Source organism: Rosa chinensis, chromosome 3, assembly GCF_002994745.2.
Source record: "Rosa chinensis cultivar Old Blush chromosome 3, RchiOBHm-V2, whole genome shotgun sequence".
In the NCBI taxonomy this organism is placed as follows: domain Eukaryota; kingdom Viridiplantae; phylum Streptophyta; class Magnoliopsida; order Rosales; family Rosaceae; genus Rosa; species Rosa chinensis.
In genome coordinates, this window is record NC_037090.1 from 35,837,182 (window position 1) to 35,859,366 (window position 22,185).

General features: G+C 39.9%; 1 pseudogene; it reads left to right on the plus strand.

Annotated features, from left to right (window-relative positions):
• The first annotated feature begins 9,507 nt into the window (after positions 1-9,507).
• Positions 9,508-21,391, plus strand: LOC112195321 (annotated as a pseudogene).
• Positions 21,392-22,185: the final 794 nt, after the last annotated feature.

Here is a 22,185-nt window from a genome sequence, read left to right on the forward strand (position 1 = left end):
TTGACTAACTTAGGCATCGGAGAAGAGAAGACAGCCCAACGCGGTCTCCCTCTGACGCCCTCTATATTTTACTTGACAGGTAGCGGAAGCTCTGAGAATATCACAAGTAGCGGTCCGCCCATCGGACCAACATTAAGCTAGGTTTAGCTACTGCTGAACTTTAGACATTAACAGCTCCAGTGCGCCCCCTACAAATGCTCCTACTTGGACTCTAAGAGGCTAGATGATGGAGTCGGGGCAGGACCCGAAGCTACAGTTGTTGATCCGGGCGACGTTGGGGTCGTGATGGGAGAATTCAGCAGCGATTTTGGTCGGCAGCGATTTCAGAGGGGTGATGAAGGAGAGTTTGGATCACCGTTGAGGGTGTCGTTGAGGGAAGAGGTTGTGGTCGGGACGGTCGCCGAGGGTGTTGAGGACGGAGCGGGTCTGGGCGACTTAGGAGACAGCGTGGGTCATGGCGGCGATGACTTTGGGGTCGGAGAGGTGGGGCATCTAGATGAGGAGGTCTGAGGATGGTTGCTGGGGTATGATCAACTGGGGCTGGCCACGTTTGTGTGTGAGTTTGTGTTTATACTAAACAAAATGATGAGCCAAATTTCTTGTTTTGTATTTTGCTTACTGAATGGTTCATTCCGCTTGTTTTCTGAGTTTCTGGTCATGTATATTTTTGGTTGATGGTGTTGAAAGCATAGAGTCCTCTCATTGATTGTGGGGTTTTTGTCTTTGTGAGTTGCTCTTGATTTCAGTACTCTTGCTTGGATGAGTTTATATTTGGAGTATTTGATGTGTTTTGGTATGCATTTGATTTTAGTATGACAATCTAAGTGAGCTAGTAGTGGGGATCGATCTTGGGAAGTTTCTTGAGAATTGAACAAGGGAAGGACTGAGAAGAAGGAGAGTTTGTGTCTATACTTGTATGGGTATTTTGGGAATTTTCCTGTGAAAAGGTACCACGTCAACACCTTAACAGAGAAAATTGACGGAATAGTGACTGAATGGATCGATTTGATGAAATTGGAGAGTGCAAGGACTTTTCTGATTAAATTAAAAGTGCAGGGACTGAACTGACGAACCCTTAAAAGTACAGGGTAGTAAGCAGAATTTAATCCTTATATTTTTAAGTTGATTGGGAGATTAGAAATGAGAACAAACTAGCTAGACAGAGTAATAATCATTTATTTAAGTCAAGTTCTACTAGAAGATACTTGACCATTGAAGAGACAACGAGTAATTATCTTGTTTTGCATTTGGACTGTATTGGTTGTGTTTTTTGTTTTTATTTACTAGAAAATCTATAGAAGTCATTCATAATAAAGTACATAGAATCAATAAAAAGTCTGTTGCTAAAATCAATGGTCTTAAGAAATCAATAGCAGTCTATCAACTTTTTAAAGAGTCTGTGGACTTTTCAAAAAGTCTGTCATTTAAAAAAAAGTCTGCACAAATCCAAATACAATACACCCCCTTAGGTTTAAATGAAGGAATTTTGTCCATTTATCCCATTTCTAGGGATTTTTTTCCCACTTACCCCATTAAGTTTTTTTAATTCCCCTATACCCAAAACACTCTAAGGAAGTCTTCTCTAATAACCCATTAAGTTTTTATTTTATTTTATTTTAAAACTATTTTACCCTCACTCCTTTGTTACTTAGAGAGAGAGAGAGAGCCAGAGTCAATGAAAGAGAGAGAAATCATGAGAGACTTCGCAAGAGCCTCGTCGCCAGAACCCGACCACCGGCCGCGTGATTCCGGTCATCAGCTGTGTGCCCACCAGACTTTTCTGAAAACCTCCCCAGAGGTCTTCAAAGTGGTCGTCGGAGATCTTATAGGTCGCCGGAAAGATTTATTGCCCCCAATAGACGTCTATTGCCTCCCAATAAAGGGGCAATAAGCCTCTATTGACCCCCAATAGACGTCTATTGGGGGCAATAGATGTTTATGAAACCTCACCGGAAGTCTTCAAAGAGGCTGTTGTAGATCTCATATGGGGCCGGAGAGGTTTATTGTTGTAACGCCCCAAACTGCACCTCACCAGCTTGAGTACGTTACAGTGCTGCGAGTCTCTAAAACATAAACCGAAAATTCAATTTACATTCTAGAAATTCGCTAGGCATTTGTTCGAAATAAATTTTGACAAAAATTCGCAATGGAAGCTTTTAAATTCTTTTGAGGTGAAAACCTTTCTAAAACTTTAAATTCAAATGTTCGTCTAGGACTTAACGTTGCAAACAACCGAGGAATAAAGGACTTAGCATATAACAAACAAATTGTGACAAGTTCCGAAAATACAATTTTCAGGAACAAGAATAAGATTGGAACCCAGAACCTGACTTCTATTGAAATCTGCACACCCAGCTCCGTCCGCTCCAATCTCGTTTCCAGTACACAGTACCTGCAACCACACTGTTGTAGGGGTGAGCTTTCGTCCTCGCTACTCAATAGGGGCTTCACCCGACTAGGTTTGAAAACCGACACATAAGATAATAATTTGGGATCCCAGTATGAAAAAGTTAGACCATTTCTTTAAAGAACGAAAAACTTTAAATATCTTTCAGACTCAAAATCAAATGCACGAAACTCAAAGAAATGCATAATACCTGATGGCCAGTCCCATGGACCAACTACACGGCCTTACCTCAAATAAAATCATCACCAAGTAAGCGTAGTGAGAGTGTCCACTTACACCATATCACCTAGAAATAGTGCCACACCTCAAAGGATGTCAGAAACCATTCCGTTCATACGGCCCCTCCGGAGGTTTAGGGGATCGAAGCCCAAGGAATTGCTATGTTCCACTCACTCTCAAGCCATCAATAACCAAACCATGCAACTCAAATATGCATAAACATTTAATTCAAAACTGAAAACAACTAACCGAATGAGTCCCGAGTCTTCTACCTGAATTCCGATGCTTTAACCTTTTACGTTGTCCGAGATTCACGAATCTTCCGTTCCTCGGGTAATTGGAAAACCTAGATTCTGACATAATTAACGTTAATGATCCGTCGAACAAATATTTAAAGCCAACCTTTCCAGGTTTGACCAGGATTGACTAAGGTGTGACCAATCGTAGTAGGTTCAACAATGAACTTAAATAATCGAACATTCACTTGAAATTACAGTACCGATCAACCATATATTAATTTCTTTCACTTTCTATCAATTTAACATATGCACACGCATAGAACATGTTTCCAATTTCATCAACAATTTATCCCAATCCCCTTACACCTGGTCTTTTACTTCCATTTTGTATCTTGTCGCATAGTAATTCAATGGAAATTACTATGGACAGCCAAAACTTTCTAATTCTTATACAGGGTGTGCCCAAAACTTCTAAGGACACCCAAAATCATAACTTGTCCATTTTCCAATTATTTCACAACCAAATTTTCCAGCATAACAACAGACATGCAACGCAAGCAGCCAATGTCAGTCCAAAATCTCAATTCAAATATCCATTCCCAAATTTACTCGCAACAACTCAAAACACTATGATCAAGAGAACATAACAAATCCGATAACAAGTCTTTAATTTCACAATACCAACCAAACTCAATATGGACAATTCCACAGCTTCCGATCACTAACACAAGAAAAAAAGGGAATCCAAGTTCGAGATTATACCTTAGAATGCAAAAATTGACTTTGATCAAGCCAACCTCAGTTCCCAGAACAAAGCCTATTGATCCAAACCCAGTTTCCCAGCTTCACTGCCGAAGATGAACTAGTATCCAGGCCTCAACGTCCACAACCCAGTACTCTTCGAAGCTTCGTACTCTCATTTGTGGTCAGCTTCCTCCTATAGATGCAACCAAGCCAAAACGAAGCCGGGAAGAGCCCGGAAAGCTGCCGGTGTCGAGGAAGTGCAACAACCCTAGACTAACCCAGAACGCAACCCAATCAAAACTCAATCCAAATTGAAAACTAATTACACATACTTGAAGAGCATGACAAGGAGAAGAGGTTTTATACCACAGACGGCCCAGATGGTGGCCGGAGGCGCCGGAAATTGCAGAGGTTGCCGGTGACGGTTCGGGCTTCTCGTCGTCGGGTTTTCTTCTCCTTTCAGTGCTTGGATGATCCAAGGACACAGGGACGTAGGCGAAGTAGAGATGAATTAGTGGGTGCCCGCGCGCAGTCGTGGAGTGGCCAGACGGTGGAGTGGCGGCCGGATTTGTAGACCCCCGTACTTTTTCTTGTTTATTTTAATTTGTCGTATAGCGTATGAAACTACATATTCGTAAGGTACACAAGTATTCGCGCATAGGTTAAGACTTTGAGGCCATTTTAAAGGATCAAGAATTTAGAAAAAAAAAATCCAATTTGGGTTTAGGAAACTATTTTTAAAGTATCGAGGCTTAGGACAAGCCCGGTAAATTTTCCCAAAAGGATTCGGTGAAGTGTCGGAGAAATAAGGATGTTTGAAGATGTATTTTCGGATTGGGCTTAAGGGAAATTAAGAGAAAAATAAAATGGAGCAGCCCAAGCCCACTTGGCCCAAAAGGAGGGGCAGACTGGACTTTTCACATTCATTAATGGGAGAGGTATTTAAGCATCTCATTCTCGAAACCCTAGCCACTCCACCTCATTTTCTCCCTTTCCTCTCTCTCTCTAACCTCTCGCCAGAAATCGCCGCCACCGCCGCTGCCGCCGTCGCCGGAACCCGGATCTCAACCAAAATTTCCAAATTTTCTCCTCTTCCTCCCCTCTTTCCATTTCTCCAACCGAAATCAAGAAATTTGGCCATCCAACCCTCCAAAAACCCTAGAACCTGAAGCTAAATTGGGACTTTTTGTGATTTCCTCTTTCCAAGCTCAAATCAAGGTAATATCACTCCTAATCTAGCCTCTATTTATCCGATCTATACCTATTTCTTCCTCAATCCGAGTGTTTGATTTCCATTTTAATTTTTGGTGCATGAACCCGATTTCTCCTTAAACCATGAAGCTAGGCTACGGGTTTGGCAAGGATTTGTGGTAAGGATCTACCCATGCAACCTTGTTTCGAGATTTTTGGTTGTGATATTGATGTTGGACGGATTTGTAGGTGAAGAAGGCCAAGGAGGAGGATTTGGCCGTGAGTTTTGAAGAAGAAAGGGTAAGGAATGGGTTTTGGACAAACCCTAGAATTTTTGGAATTTATTTGGTTGATTTTGATTTTGATTTGTTGTTGTTGGAAAAATGGTGAAAATTAGATATTTGAAGATGGTTTATTTAGTAGGATTCTATTAGTCTAGTTTTCTAAGTGTTGGGATTTTGTGTTGAGAATTTTGGTGATTGTTGTTGTGTGATTTTGGCCAAAAGAAAAAGAAAAGGAAGAAGAAAAGAAATGTGTTTATTTTGGAAGAAAAAGAAAATAAAGAAAATGGAGCAAAAGTTGGATTAAATGAGTTTTACCGTGGTAAAATGGTAAAAAGGTGAAGAAGGTGAAAGTAAAGGTAAATTCAGTAAAAATAGAGGTAAAAAGGTAAAAGTGAAAGTGTGGAAGTGAAAATCACGGTAAAAATAAAAAGGTGAAAAAGGAGGAGTAAATGGGTAAAAGTAAAAGTAAGACTTTATTTATAATTATTTACTTATTTATTTTTAATAAATAAGAAAAAAATGGTAAATAAAGGGTATTTGGTCAAAAGTCAGAAGTTAAAGTCAAGATCAAAAGTCAACTCCGAGAGTTGACCAAGGTTGACCGACCTCATAACACGAGATGATCGACTCGACTTTGGTCGCTCAGGTTGGCGATAGTTTAGCGGAGCGATAAAGACGTTTTTCCTTTTTAAGAAAGAAGTTAGTTTCCCAAATTGGTAAAAGTTGAAAGAACTAATAAATGGTCTTGTTGAAATAAAAGGATTTAGTGTGCGTGATTACTTAAAGTTGATCACGATGTTTACCTGGATAATTACTTACCAACTAAGTAATGGTTCAGGAAACACGATCGTTAAGGAAGCTTGAGCGGGAAGCATCAAAGTGTGGAATACACCTGCATTTTTCAGGTAGGGTGAGCTGTCTCTTCCTTGTTAGAGGCTTTTCGACATATGTGGAATGCTCTAGTATAATATTATGTTGCCTGCAAGTACTTTTTGGTTGTTCATTAGTCGATGCCTCGTGATACCTGTGATACTTTTTGGTTGTTGATTGTGAAAACCGAGGCTAGACTTGCATGTTGAGATACTGTACCCTTTGTATGTTTGTGTTTGTGACCTGAAAGTGAATGGGACCTAGATGCGTAGATTCCTAGGGATCCCATGGTGTCGATAACCGTGAACCTCGGGAGGGGGCTGTGCTCCTATTTTTACAGACAGTGAACCAGTCATAGGAGACTCAGAGCCAGGAAATGGACACTTTCGCTACTTGCAGTCACAAGAACTACAGAGTAGTTGGCTGGTTCTAGAAGGATGACGAACCAGGTCGGTCACCGATTTATTTTAGTTTTAGCCGGCAGGTAAGTATCTCGGAGCTCCAAGTTGTGTGAAGCATGCTGCATATGATTTCCTGAAACGAAACAACTATGATTGTTTTTGTTTGCATTTGTTTTACTCGATTTTACAAATGCGCGCAACCTATATTCTAGTAGCTATGTTTTACCTATTAGTTTTCAAACCTAACTAAGGTTGGGTCGGCCCCTATTGGGCTAGCGAGGACGAAATGCTCACCCCTACATTTCAGGTTACAACGAGGTCATTTCGGACGATTTGGATTAGAAGTGGGTCGTTGGCCAAGTCCGTGTGTTGCTGTTCCTATTGCTTGAAGTTCTTCCCTGTTGGTACTTTATCGGTTTACTCTTTTCTCTTTCAATGTTGAACTCTGTGAGGTCCGCCTACCTGGGAGCGCGCCTCACCCCCTTTGTTTTATTGTTATTGTTGAACTCCTTTCATTTTGGTTATGATGTAAGCCCTAAGGCATCACAGTGCACTTGCCCACTTTATTTTGAAGCATTTCCAGACTTGTTAATTTGAATATTGGGTTGTTGATTTAAAATCCTTTCTCAAAAGTTTTCTTGGTCTCCTATTTTCAAAAAATTGCATTTTCTAAAGGCCTTGTAGTATTAAGTTGGTAGGTGTACGGTACGTCTACGACGTATCGAGCTCCTATTGGCTTAATATTTACGGCGCTATGGTATACCCATTCGGGTCGCCACAGGGTTTCCTTCTCGGGTCGGTGGCGTCCGGGTCTGGGAACTCCTAGCTCGCTCTCTTTCTCGCGCATCTCCCAGATCACCTGATCTGGTCCAGCAGCTATATAAGCCTCCTCTTCTTAATATCCAACCCTTCTGATCAATTGATGGAATGATGGATGGCTGGGATTGCTTCACCTATTTTCTATTTCTTGATTTAGTTTCTAAAATTCCACAACTTCGGAAAATGGCTATAAATAGCTCGGGTATCCGGAAGATGAGTTTGCTATTTCCACAAACTCGCCGTGTCGTGTACTTTATCGTCCAACTCTTAAATCGAGGATTTCACTTTGTAAAAATTTCTGAAAGTTTCCTCGAGCACTTAGATGATTATCGAGATCGTTAAAAAATTCCTCGCACGATCAACTAAGCTCGATACATTTTTCTGGGGTCTCACAATTGCCCCCTGAATAAACCTGTATTTCCCCCAAATAGATGTCTATTGCCCCCCAATAAAACTTTCGGTCGCCGGAATGGGAACTATTCTCCGTAAAATTAGACAAATAAAACTTTAATTAAGGAAAAAATGAGAACGTTACATCAATTCAAAACATCTATTGTCCCTTAATAAAAATGCAGTAGGTGACCTAATTTTGTTGGATATGGAGATTCACTTCCTAGGTGACCTGTATTGACTTTTATCGTCCATTAGTATTGAGTACCATGATTAGAAGGAGGTGGTGTAGTAGTGACTGGAGGATTAGATGCCAAACCGGTAATGACCTAGTTTTGTTGGATATGGATATTAATGGGGTCGATCCTACGGAAGGGTTTTGTTGTGAAAAATAGACATTCTAGGCCGCCAGGTTCTCGGACCTTAAAAAGAAAAAGAAAAAAAAAAGGTCCTTGACCCAAAGCACTAAAATAGACTAAAACTATCCCGCTTACCCCAGCAACAAAATTTTATTCCTACTAACACAATTAAAGGTAAAATGATAATTTTACCCTCGATCTAATTAATATATTACAAATGCCCCTCTCTCTCTCTCTCTCTCTCTCTCTCTCAAACCAGCGCACAGCCTTCAGCTCTGGTTTCTAGTCTAGATGGCCTGCAGCGAGACGAGGCCAACGATGATGTCGATGGAGGTGATACATCGGTGATGGTGTAGATCCAATAGACGACTTCAAACGCTGCTTCGTCATTTCGCATCAAAACTACACCGAATCGCGCGGCGACGACGACCGGGCATTTATGGTTGACGAGGAGCTCCGGCGCGAGGTCCGCCATCACGATGTTTCGATCGTGTAAAAACTCGCCGTCCCTCTTTAGATTGAGATTTGACTGTGAGACTTCTTTGTTTCAATGGTCTTGGAGATCTGATTGTGTGTGTTTGTATGTGTCTCTTGTGTGTTACAGGTCGTCGGAGTTGAAGGTGAAAAGGACAGAGGACGGAGCTTGAAGGCAGAGCAGTACAGTCAGTCAGCAAGGAACACTTGTCCTGGAACCAGCCAATCTTGTCCTTCAGGGCTTTGTTTTTTTGGGAAAATATTCATTTACCCAAATTTGAGCTACACTAACCCCATTTATCCGAACATCTTATAAGATTGCCCAGTTACCCAACAAATTACATATTTTTTGCCCTAATATTAAGTTATTTTTTTAATTAATTTTTGTTTATTTTTGGGAAAATTTTGCCCTCTCTCTCTTTGTCACTTAGAGAGAGAGAGACTTCCTCAGACTCCGGTCACTGGTCGCCGGACTCCCAAAAAATTAGTAATTGGTAGTTGATCTTGATTACCAAGACCCTCCCTAGAATTCTAGAAAGTTGACAATAATTATATATGCGTTGACACCACTCAGATTAACAGGGATATTAATCCCCAAACATACAATCAAGAAATAAAGATGCTATGATATCCAATGAATGATTTACCTTTAAGAGCTTTACAAAGATCAATTGGATCTTGATCTTGTATTCTAATAGCTTTAGTTTTCACCTCAAACACTCGCATATTCCTAACTTCTAATCTATGCCTAAGACTATAAGAGAATGACAACACATAAAATTCTCATACTAACAACTCTCCCTTAAGATAGTTTCTTTTTTTCCCTCTCTAAAGGGGTAATTTTTTTAATGTTTATCGGAACTCTTACTCGATAAGAAATCTTGAGAGAGAAAAAGAAAAAGAATATAAAGTAAACCATCTTTCTTGAATCTGATTTTTATTGGAACTCTTACTTGATAAGAAACCCTTACCCCTTGAGAGAGGAAAAGAAAACGAATACAAACCATCTTTTTCGAATCTGTGACTTTAATTCTCATTTAATTTGGATTCCTTAATAAGCTGAGTCTCTGTCGTTTTCTTTTCTCGAGTTATATAAGCGCGCCTCTTCGGTTTACACATTCTCTTTTTACGAAATGGAAAAAGCAAAAGGACTTTCACTGTGCTCTCTTCATCTTCCAATGCCTTCTTGATCTTATGAAAAGGGTTCATCGAGCGGGTGACAATCTTGTTTTGTCTTCATGATCAAGTAGGATCAAGAAGTGAGTCATTGAGTAAGAGACTAAAGAGTAGTAATGGGGATGAAGAGTAAGGTGAAACAGGAACAAGTTCCAGAGACAAGAAGCCTTGTGGATTTGGTATTCTCTTGGTCTATAAGGGATGTTCTCAATGAAAACCTTTACAGAAATCAGGTTTGTCTGCGTAATTTCCTTCATGTTTTTATTACAATTTACAAGTACTTCTTCTTGCTTAAGGCCCAGTTCTCAAAAAGAAAAGTAGCTGTCTTAACTTGTTTAGCATCAACTACTGAGAAACTACAAATACTAATGCTAATTCTTTTCCTTCCTTTCATGGTATCCTAGCTTGGGTTAAAATTTGAGTTCTTTGTTTGTTCTGTATTGCAAATGTATGCTTTCATTATTGTAAAAGAGAATGTGTCAAAACTTTCAGCGTTTTTTTTTTTCCTCTATTAGTAAGATTTAGTTGAAGTCTACAATCAAAATGGTTGCAGAAAAGGTCATATTGATATAGCAAAGTAATTTTCAGATTTCCCTAATAAAATAGTTTATTAGCTCTGCATTTATAGTAAGGTAAGTTTGATTCTACATTGACAGCACTTCCAATAATATTGGCTCTGCATTTTGAGTCAATCCAATGCCACAGTAAGGTAAGTTTGATTCTACATTGACAGCACTTCCAATAATATTGGCTCTGCATTTTGAGTCAATCCACTAGTGGCATTGGATTGACTGAATTAGTTTGAACTTTGAACTTTGAAGTGCTTATCTTTTGGTCAATTTATTTCTTTCCTTTGTTCACTTAACAGGTGCAGAGGATCCCCGACACATTTGTGACATTGACGAGTTACAAGAAATCATTCATTCCTTCACTTGTTGAGGAAACTCATGCTGATTTACTATCGAATTTGTGAAATTCTGACAATCGAAGATTCAGATGGAACTCCTGGTGACTTGCTTTACGATGTAAAATATCAGAGAGATACAGAAACTGATGAGAATCACAAAGGACTGATGTATGAGCCACAGGTTGGAGATATCATTGCCTTGACTAATGTTAGACCAAAATGCATTGATGATTTGAACAGGCCTCCAAGGTTCTATCTAATTGCTTATGTTGATAAAGCAAATGATATTGAAGAATTTCCTGATGATCTCCAGTTCAAAATACTATCATCGAAGCCTATCAACTATGGAGAACCAGACATGCATAAGAGCAAGAGAGAGACACTTTTTGCTGTCTATCTTATGAACTTGACAACAAATCTCCGTGTATGGAAGGCTTTGAAATCAGAGGGAAATACAAATATCATTAACAAAGTTCTGCAACCCAAGTCATATGTATATATTTATATTTGGAGACTCATCTAAATTTCCCTCGTCAATTAATTTGTCTATACTTTTCGCACTGTCAACATATTTATCTTCTTTTTTTTTTCCCTTACAGGATGGGGATTCTTGTTCAGTTTGCTTCTCCAAAGAAAAATGCAATGCTGGCATTTCTGCTATATGGCCTACAATTTGCTCTCAAAATCTAAATGAATCCCAAGAAGCTGCAGTTTTGAACTGTATCAGTTTGACTCAATGCCATCACCAGAATTCCGTAAAATTAATATGGGGTCCTCCTGGTACTGGCAAGACGAAGACAATGAGTCTGACACTCTTTGCTCTCTTTCAGTTAAAGTGCAGAACTCTCACATGTGCTCCCACCAATATTGCGGTGCTAGAAGTAGCAGCAAGACTCCGGAGATTGGTTAACCAGTCACTCGAGTATGGCAGGTATGGACTAGGAGATATAGTTCTCTTTGGTAACAAGAAGCAAATGAAGATTGACAATAATGATGATCTTCGTGATATATTTCTTGATCATCGTGTTAAAATTCTCATCAAGTGTTTGGTCCCTTTATCTGGGTGGAAACATTTGTTAGAATCAATGATACATTTACTTGATGATCCTGAGGAACAATATTCTTTGTATTTGGAAAAGAGAGCTGAAAAGCAGAAACAGAATGCACAAAAAAATGAGGAGGATAATCGAAAACATAATGGAGATGAGGATTATCCTTTGACATAAGAGGAGTTTGTAAAGAATGAATTTGATTCAATCAGTCAGGAGCTAAAGATTTGTATGGTAGGTTTGTACACCCACTTACCAACTTCTTGCATTTCACTTAAAGTGGTGAAGGACATGGTCAGAGCTTTGGGTTTGCTTAAGTCTATTGAATCTTCATTGCATACTACTGTTGTTGCTAATGAAGGGTTGAAGTTAGTCCTCAAAGATTCCAAAGTTCCAGGAAGCATTGTTGGTTGCCTTCCGCAGTTGAGAACAGAGTGTACAAACACATTAAAGTCACTTCCAATGGAATTCTCTGTTCCTATTAACAAATATGCATTAATGAACTTCTGCCTAGAAAATGCTTGCTTAATATTCTGTACTGCATCAACTTCTTCCAAATTGCATGATGTAGCAGGAACAAGACCTTTGGAATTGTTGGTCATTGATGAAGCTGCTCAGCTTAAAGAATGTGAATCAGCAATTCCTTTACAACTATCTGGTCTCCACCATGCTATCCTTGTAGGAGATGAGAGGCAACCCCCTGCCATGGTCCAAAGCGAGGTTTTCTTTATCCTTTGCATATTTCCATTCGTTTCAAAGTATGATAGGTGTTTACATTGACAGCATCTTAATAAATGTGATAAATTACTAGATTGCAGCTAGTGCTGATTTTGGAAGAAGTTTGTTTGGAAGGCTGACAAAGTTGGGACACAAGAAGCACCTACTCAATGTCCAGTACAGGATGCATCCATCCATCAGTTTATTTCTAAAAAGGGAGTTCTACAACAACCAGGTAGTAGATGGTCCAAATGTCAAAGAAAGAAGCTATGAGAGGTGCTTCCTCAAGGGAAAAATGTACCAATCCTATTCCTTCATAAATGTAGCCGATGGAAATGAAGAATTTGATCACAGATTTAGTCGGAAAAATATGGTGGAGGTTGTTGTAGTCTCTGGGATAGTAGCAAGCCTTTATAAAGGTAATTATTGTAGTAAGTTGGTCGATGCTTATATTTATGTGATACATTGCAAAGACCTAAAAATTGGGTTTTACTTTTTCTTTTTTGCCACAGAATTTATTGGAACAAAGAAGAAAGTTAGTATTGGGGTCATATCACCATACAAGGCTCAAGTTTATGCAATTCAAGAGATACTCAGAAAATATACTGAAACTTGTGATACTGGATTCTCCGTAAGTGTGCGATCTGTTGATGGGTTCCAAGGTGGTGAAGAAGATGTGATAATTATATCTACTGTCCGATGTAATGGGAAGGGGTCAGTTGGTTTCTTGTCAAACCGGCAAAGAGCAAATGTTGCCTTAACACGTGCAAGGTACTTTCTATAAAATTTCATTGTGGTTGTCCTAAATGATACATCTCGGACATGTCTGATTTCTGCAATTGTTTCTGTAGGTATTGCCTTTGGATATTGGGGAATGCGTCAACTTTGATTACTAGTGACTGTTTGGAAGAAGCTAGTCCTTGATGCCAAGAAACGGAACTGTTTTTATAATGCTGATGAAGACAGCAACTTGGCCCAGGCTATTACAGCTGCCCTGCTGGAGCTTGACCAACTTCATTCTCTGCTTCATATCGACTCTATGCTGTTCAAAAACGCTATATGGAAGGTGTGCTGCTAGTTTCACAAATCTTTCCCTATTGTAAACTTGACATTGTCATAGCATACAACAATCAGAACTTTTTTGAGGGAGAAAATTGTTAAGTAAACAGGATAGATTAATGGGGAGTTACATAACTAAATGGAATTCATCTGTGTATTCTATAATAAAATGTAGTATGCTGTTCATTTGCTGAAATATTCCTCATCAGATTGCCAAAAAAATAAATATATTCCTCTTCTATAGTTGCACGACATATAATTATTTCTCCTTTCTTTCCCCTATAGGTTTGCTTCACTGATGACTTCCGGAACTCCATAACTAAAATTAAAGACATTGTGATTCTTCGGGAAGTACTCGCGTTATTAACCAAGCTTTCGAGTGGATGGCGCCGACCTCACAAGGATAAAGGAAATTTAGTGTATGATGGGACTTCTGCTCAGCTGTTAGAAAAGTATAAAATCAAAGGGTGCTTGAATCTCAGTTGGACTGTAGATATTCTCCAGGAGAATGCACATTACGTCCAAGTTATGAAGTTTTGGGATATTTTGCCATTTTCTCATATACCAGAACTAGCAAAGCGTCTTGACATTGTTTTCGGAAATTTTACAGTGGATAAGATGAACCGCTGCAGGCACAAATGCATTGACAGGTATGTGATCGATGTTTTAAATTTTTTCTTTTCATTCATTTGTTATTCCATGGAACTTTTATTCCATCAATCTGGGTAAGAGAAATTTCAGTTGTCTATGGAGCATATATGAGTACTAAAACTACCTTTTGTCCTTTGTTTAAATCATGTATCATTTTCTTTAGGGATACTGTTGTTCCAATGAGATGGCCAGTGGTTTTCAGAAATTTTCCTATAGCTGATCATGAGGAGTTCCTTTCAAAACCATTGTCTTCTTTCAGCATAACAACTAATCGAGAAACAGCAACTTCAACATATGGGTGAGCATATATTCCAATTTTTTTTTTTTTTGGAAGTCAATTAGTTTTTGAATAATCGAATAAAAGTAAATTTGAACTAAATGATACATAACTCTATTGCTATACATAACGATCATCAATTTGGCTAAAAATTTGCAGACGTGATCTATATATTAGGACCTAAAAACTGAACGGTTGAGATATGGATAAGTGATCGAAAAGTATGTCTAATAAACGATCCCTTAAGTTACCAAAAAAAAATGATCCCTCAGTCCCCCACTATATACTATATATATGTGAGCTAATGTACCACTTGCTTTTGATAGGGAGACAGCAAAAGTAGTAACACCGATTATGCGTCCGAAAAGCAATGTCAATAAAAACGAAAGATGGTTATGGAAAATAAAGGCTGAAGACAAAGTGAAGGATTTCAGCACTTGCCTTGAAGCTGACCCTGTGGAGTTCTTTTCAAAACCATTATCATCACTAAATCTAGCAGATAAGCCAGAAGCATCTACTTCCGCTAACATGTGAGACATAACTATCTATCCTGACATGCATTTAGGAAGTCTGTTAGTCTGCATATAATTACTTTTTAAGAAAAATAAACGTATATGATGCTATAAGTTGTAATTGGTCTCGTCAAATAGGGGTCAATTATTTTGTGTTACATACATTTTCTTAGCAACAAATACATTTGCTTTGTTTAAGTAAAAGAGATTCGAGAGAGAATTGTGTGTCATATTATTGAGAATAGGAGCCCTATATATAGGGATTACAAAGTACTAGTTCTAATGTTACAAGGAATACTAATCCGAGTTGGATTAGGATATCTAGAACCTTCTCCTATTGCTACTCCTAATTTGATAAGGCACACACATAAAACTGATTTTCCTTCAACACTCCCCCTTGTCCTGCTCAAACTTGGTGGTGACGCTTCATCCGTTGCCTCGTTAAAAACCTTGCCAGGTAACAAAAACCCTGTGGGACAAAAATAACCCTGGTCGAAGGACAAAAAGAGCACAACACGTCCTCTAATCTTCGAGATCGAACATGTAGACATTATAACTCCCCCTGATGTCGATATCTCCCCCTGATTGCCACAATCATGGGAGTTCGGATAACTTTCTCAATCCGATGCTCTTCACATGTTTCTCGAAGGTGGATTTAGGTAACGACTTAGTGAATAAGTCCGCTACATTATCCTTTGATCGGATTTGATTCACTTCAATCTTTAGAAGTGATTGTTGTTGCTGATTATAGAAGAACTTAGGCGATATATGCTTGGTGTTGTCGCCCTTGATGAAACCTAATTTCATTTGTTCAATACAAGCTGTATTATCCTCATAAATGCATGTAGGTTCATCTGTGGTAGACTTCAGACCACAACTTCCTTGAATATGTCTAATTACAGACCTTAGCCATATGCATTCACGCACAGCTTCATGTAGAGCAATAATCTCTGCATGATTTGAGGAAGTAGCAACAAGGGTCTGTTTTGTAGACCTCCAAGATATCGCAGTGCTTCCCATGGTAAAGACATAACCCGTTTGGGAGTGACCTTTATGAGGGTCAGAGAGGTACCCTGCATCAGCAAAACCCATCAAAACATCATTGTCGTTTTGATGGAGGGGGACAGAGTGAGGCCGGCCACCTTGGTGGTGGTGGAGGCGTTGGCGGCAATATGACCGGCCATGTGGTTGTGGTGGACGGCGGTTTCATGCCTAATGGGGTCCGATCCCATTCTTTTGTCATTCCTCTTCTCTCTGTAGGGATAAAATAGGCCCATATCAATCGTACCTCTCAGGTATCGAAAGATTGTCTTTACACCAATCCAATGGCGGCGTGTTGGCGCATAGCTATGTCTAGCTAACAAGTTCACTGCGAATGAGATATCCGGTCTTGTGCATTGAGCTAAGTACAATAATGCGCCCATTGCACTTAAATAGGGCACTTCGGCCTCTAATGCTTCTTCGTCCTCATCCTTTGGACGAAACGGATCTTTTCCAGGCTCAAGACTACGACCGATCATGGGAGTACTCACAGGCTTTTCTTTATCTTCATTAAAGCGCCTTAGGATTTTTTGAGTATATGCAGACTGATGGATCAAAATCCCATCACTACGGTGCTCGAGTTCTAAACCGAGACAAAACCGTGTCTTCCCAAGATCTTTCATCTCAAATTCGGATTTCAAGTATTTAGCAGTTTCTTTTAACTCATCTAGAGTTCCAATTAAGTTCATGTCATCGACATAAACTGTTACGACTGCAAATCCGGAACTTGTTCTTTTAATGAACACGCATGGGCATATTTCGTTGTTAATATATCCCTTCCCAATCAAGTAGTCACTTAGACGGTTATACCACATTCGTCCGGATTGTTTTAATCCATATAGTGAGCGTTTTAATCTTATTGAAAATGCGCTCCGTGGTTTAGAGCCACTTGATTTGGGTAATTGAAGTCCATCTGGAACCTTCATTTATATCTCTGAATCTAGATCCCCATAAAGATATGCTGTAACCACATCCATAAGCTGCATGTCAAGTTTTTCGGAGACTACCAAACTGACAAGGTAGCGGAACGTTATAACGTCCATTACGGGAGAATATGTCTCCTCGTAGTCAATTCTAGGGCGTTATGAGAAACCTTGCGCCACAAGGCGGGCTTTATATCTAACCACCTCGTTTTTCTCATTACGCTTTCTAACAAAGACCCATTTATGGCCAACAGGCTTTACATCTGGGGGTGTCTGCGTTATTGGCCCAAATACCTGTCTCTTTGCTAGTAAATCCAATTCAGCCTGGATCGCATCTTTCCATTTAGGCCAATCCGCTCTTCATTGACATTCTTCGACTAAGCGAGGTTCGATATCATCATATTCTATGATTCCTTTTGCAACATGATATGCAAATGCATCATCAATTGCCATAGAATTTCTATCCATCATCTCATGTACACTAGTGTAATTTATGGAGATCTCTCTATTCTCTGGAGTTGGTTCTGACATTGGAGCGTCCCCCAATGATGTCTCTTGGACATAACCATAATCCGGAATATTCTCATGAGATGGATTATTCACATCGATGATTAATGGATTATTTTGGGCCAAACTCACTTTCTTTCTTGGGCGAGAATCCATCGAACCTATGGGCCTCTCGCGCTTCCTGGCAGGAGCCATGGGCCTAGCCACAACGTCACCATCACTGGGGACGTTGGCGCTATGCTCAGGTGCCCTTGAGATGGCGTCATGTCCTCTAATTTTGGGGACATCAATCCTTGCAGGCACGTTTGCAGCAGGTATGTGTGATCTCGTCACTTTAGCGATATCAGAAAATGCATCAGGCATCAATTCTGCTACGTTCTGAAGATCGAGAATTCTCCGCACTTCAATTTCGGGCTGTGCGGTTCGGGGATTAAGATGAGACAGAGTGGGGACAGACCACGACAATTCCTGTCGTTCCTGTTGAACATTTATGTTCTTATCTCCCCCTAACGACGAGAAGACTGTCTCATCGAAGTGACAATCCGCAAATCTAGCGGTAAAGAGATCGCCTGTCAAGGGTTCTATGTAGCGGATAATCGTTGGAGAATCATATCCAACATAAATGCCTAATCGTCATTGAGGACCCATTTTGGTGCGCTGTGGCGGCGCAATTGGCACATAAACTGCACACCCAAATATGCTTAAGTGTGAGACATCAGGCTCATACCCAGTCACCATCTGGGACGCAGAAAAGGGTTGAGTGGCAGTGGGCCTTAGACGAATAAGCGCAGCTGCATGCAATATTGCATAGCCCCAAGCAGAAATAGGGAGATTGGTGTGCATTACCAATGCCCTAGCAACCATTTGTAGTCGTTTAATGGCGGCTTCTGCGAGACCATTTTGGGTGTGAACATGAGGAACTGGATGTTCAACTTCAATCCCAATGGACATGCAATAATCATCAAAAGTCTTTGATGTAAACTCCCCAGCATTGTCTAATCTTATAAACTTAATAGGATGATCAGGGTGGTGAGCCCTTAATTTAATAATCTGGGCTAGGAGTTTAGCAAATGCAGCGTTCCTAGTGGACAATAGCATGACATGTGACCAGCGTGTCGATGCATCAACCAACACCATAAAATATCTAAATGGTCCGCATGGTGGTTGAATAGGTCCACAAATATCACCTTGGATTCTTTGCAAGAATGGTATATTGTCTTTGGTGTCCTTTGCATAGGATGGTCTCGATCCTAATTTTGCTAAAGAGCAGGCTTTGCAGAACGAATGATGGGCTTTAGAAACAACCAATGAGGATTTTGGTTTAGCCCCGAAGTCACAATTGACTTTAGAAGTAGAAGGAGGAGTCAAACAATGATCCATGGCGTCAGTGCCATGTTGTTGCCGTAGGGGGTAGACGGCGCCGACCCTAAGTGGCCGGTCTTGCACAGTCTTGGTGTCGTGAGGCGCAGATGCATCTCCTTGAACCAATTTTTGGTTTTTACTTCTCTTCGTTCTGAAAAATGGATGTCCTTGTGAAGTCTTTAATATACGAATCATCATATCACGACCTGGGTGTCCCAGACGGTTATGCCAAAGCCTATGTGTCAGAATCCCATAAATCATCTCTCATAACATGATTGGATTCAATTACTCGAATAGTGGTTGCATACAACCCACTAGATCGACACATAAGTTTCTCTAATACTCGTTTATGTCCGTAGTCATTAGAGGTGATGCAAAGGAACTCTTGTCCATTCTCACAATGTGTTTCCACATGAAAACTATTGGCTCTTATATCTTTGAAGCTCAATAGGGTTCTTCCTGCCCTAGGAGCATAGAGAGCTTCAGTGACATTAATGATTGTGCCATGTGGCAACAAGAATTGAGCTGGTCCTTGACCATGAATCAATTTAGATGACCCTGCCATCGCAGTCACTGAAGATCGAGTAGGCGTCATCTCAAGAAATAACTGCCTATTTCGAAGTATGGTGTGCGTAGTAGCACTATCTACGAGGCATTCTAGCTCTCCGGGAAACATACTTGAATGAATAAAGTTTGAATCAAAAACGACACTTTATTTCAATGAAAGCCAATGATTACGTCAAAGTGTCTAAATTTAATCCAAAAAGGATAATCAAGCTTTAGACAAGTAGTAATTACTCAATCCGTTTGGTAATTCCAATTTGGTTGTGACCAGGTAAGGTAAGGCGAGATTTTGGTGGAGTGTTGCTCACTTTTAAGACCGTTCTCTCAGTTCAAACCTTTCCTAGTCATCACAATTACTCTTGAGTACGCCTAGTGAGAAAGAGTAATAACCACTGTCTTTGTTGATAGTTTCCAAATTTTTGGATATGGATTGAAACCAATGACGCTTATATGGTCAGATTTTTATGCTTACGAACGCTCTTAGTCCGTAGCCTACGAATGCTCTTAGTTCGTAAAAATCGATGCTCACGGACGCTTTTAGTCCGAAGATTACGAACGCTCTTAGTTCATATGTAGCGTGAATCCCCACGATTCCGCTTTTAGCAAATCGAACCCACGTTATAGAAAGGTGGGATGTAGAAGAAAAAATTTTGTAAGTCCCCGGAAAAATAAAAATAAATTTAAATTTCAAAAATAGGAACAACTTACTAGTGAAAACTTACTCATGAATTTCGGAATTTGAAATTCTCAATACACGCGCGTATTGATGCAGGCTTGTAGGATTGTAGGCGTGCTATCGATCCTGGTTGGGGATTGCAAACAATCTTTCAATCCCTGCTGTGTGACCGATATAGGTCTGGCCGAGGTAAGCCGAGGAGCTGGCTGACAGATGCGTGCGCAGGGGCGCGTAGGCGCTGCAGGGGCAGGCACGTAGATGAGGCTAGCGTCGGCTAGGAGCTGCTGCAGTGATGCTTGAAGGTGGCAGCAGCGGTTTTCAAGGATTTTTTTTTTTTTTGGTTGAAATTCGGAGCAGATTTGCCTATGAACATCTTTCACTTCGATTGGTCTACAAGTCTCAAAAAAACTCCGATAAGGCTGAGATTCAGAGGTTAGATAGAAGAGACAGAGACGAACAACTTTGATGAAGGAAGCATTTTGATCTGAGGTCCCTATCAAGATTTTTTTGGGGTTGCAAGCAGACTGATCTGCACAGGATCGAGCGTCCTGTTGTGCTGCAGGGGCAGCAAGCGTGCGGCGATGCTGCAGGGATAGTAGGCGGCACACGGGTGCGTAAGGGCTGTAGGGGCAGCGTGCAGCGCAGGGGCGCGCAGGTGGGCACCAGCAGCTAGTCTAGCACAGGCTAGATGCAACGGTGAAAAGGTGATGTTGAATAATTTTCTGGTTTTGGATTTTTGATCTCAAGGTTAGGGCTCGTGCTGATAACGTGTTTAAGTAAAAAGAGATTCGAGAGAGAATTGATGAGAGAATTGTGTGTCATATTATTGAGAATAGGAGCCCTATATATAGGGATTACAAAGTACTAGTTCTAATGTTACAAGGAATACTAATCCGAGTTGGATTAGGATATCTAGAACCTTCTCTTGCTACTCCTAGTTTGATAAGGCACACACATAAAATTGATTTTCCTTCAACATGCTTTAACTTTTTAGGTGGCTAGTAATTTCAAACCATTAAATCTTGCATACAGGCTGTTACTTCCAACTTCTATGTTGTTACTTCCAATTGTTACTTCCCTGTTCGGTATGTTGTGAAATTGTGATACTACTTTCACTCGTCCAAAATACACTATTCTAATTGAGCTATTTCAAATGTGAAAGCAGGAGATTTTCAAAGGCATCAATTGCATTTTCTTTCAATATTGTAGGCCTACATTTTTAGAAGCATCAACTGACAATTGATTCTCTGCTTTGTGACTTGTTCAATGTAATTAGTAATCCTGAGGTCTTCTGAACTTGAACCAGCTCTTTTTTCTTTTTTTTAAGTGAAACATGTTAAAATTCATAGACAATTGTTAGCCTATATCCTAACACAGCTCAAGTTTTTAGGGAATAGGTAATAAGCGAACTGCTGTATCACATATGGTTGGGGATTTTAATCAATTTAAACTTATATGTTTCACTGTTATTTTTGCCGATTAGGTTTATTTGTAGACATACAATTTGGTTGATGTCACTTTTGATTTATATCTGAGGTTTGAAGGATGATGTTTCATTTTCTTTATTCTATTTTGGTGCTAGATCCACAGCGATTGGATCATGCCTTTCCAGTACTCCTCAAAGTCGTTCAAAACGCAATGTGAATCGAAGAAGGAGATCATCATCAAAACATAAAGTTTTTAAGATTTGACCTTGTTGTGGAATTAAAAGGTATTCCAGAGGCACAAAACTCACTCCACGGTTTACTGGTCCTTTTGAGGGTTGGGAGATAGTTGGTGAACATTCTTATCGAGTATCACTTCCACCTAAACTACGGTGTCCGTGATGATTCCATATCTCTGTTTTGAAGAAAAACCATGAAGATGCTTCACTTGTTTTGGATAGGAAAGATTTGACAATTCACAAAGATCTATCCTATATATGACGAGAAGCTGGTTAGAATTGTTAATAAAAAAGAACAAATTCTTCCTGGTAGGAACATTCGCTTGGTGAAAGTGTTCTGGCAGTGTCATGGTATCGAGGAAGCAACATGGGAATTGGAGACAAGTCATGGCTAATATCCAGATTTGTTTGTGTGTTTCCTAGTATATAGAGAGACGTTTTCTGTTTTGACTAGGAAATTGTGCACTGTTTAATCCAAAACTTCAAGCTGTGTAAAACATTTAATGAAGTTTCTTGTGTATGAAGTTTTTTGTATTTCTAGTTTATAAGAGATAACAGTGGCACTCAGACGTTAACTAGGGTAGATTGCAAAACCATCCCATGGATCAAATTTCACTTTTTGTTCGCAATGCCAACTTCTTGATTTATGTACGTAGGGGTGTTTTCTCAATCTCAATCCACTCCTTAGCTCAATTGATGTCCCC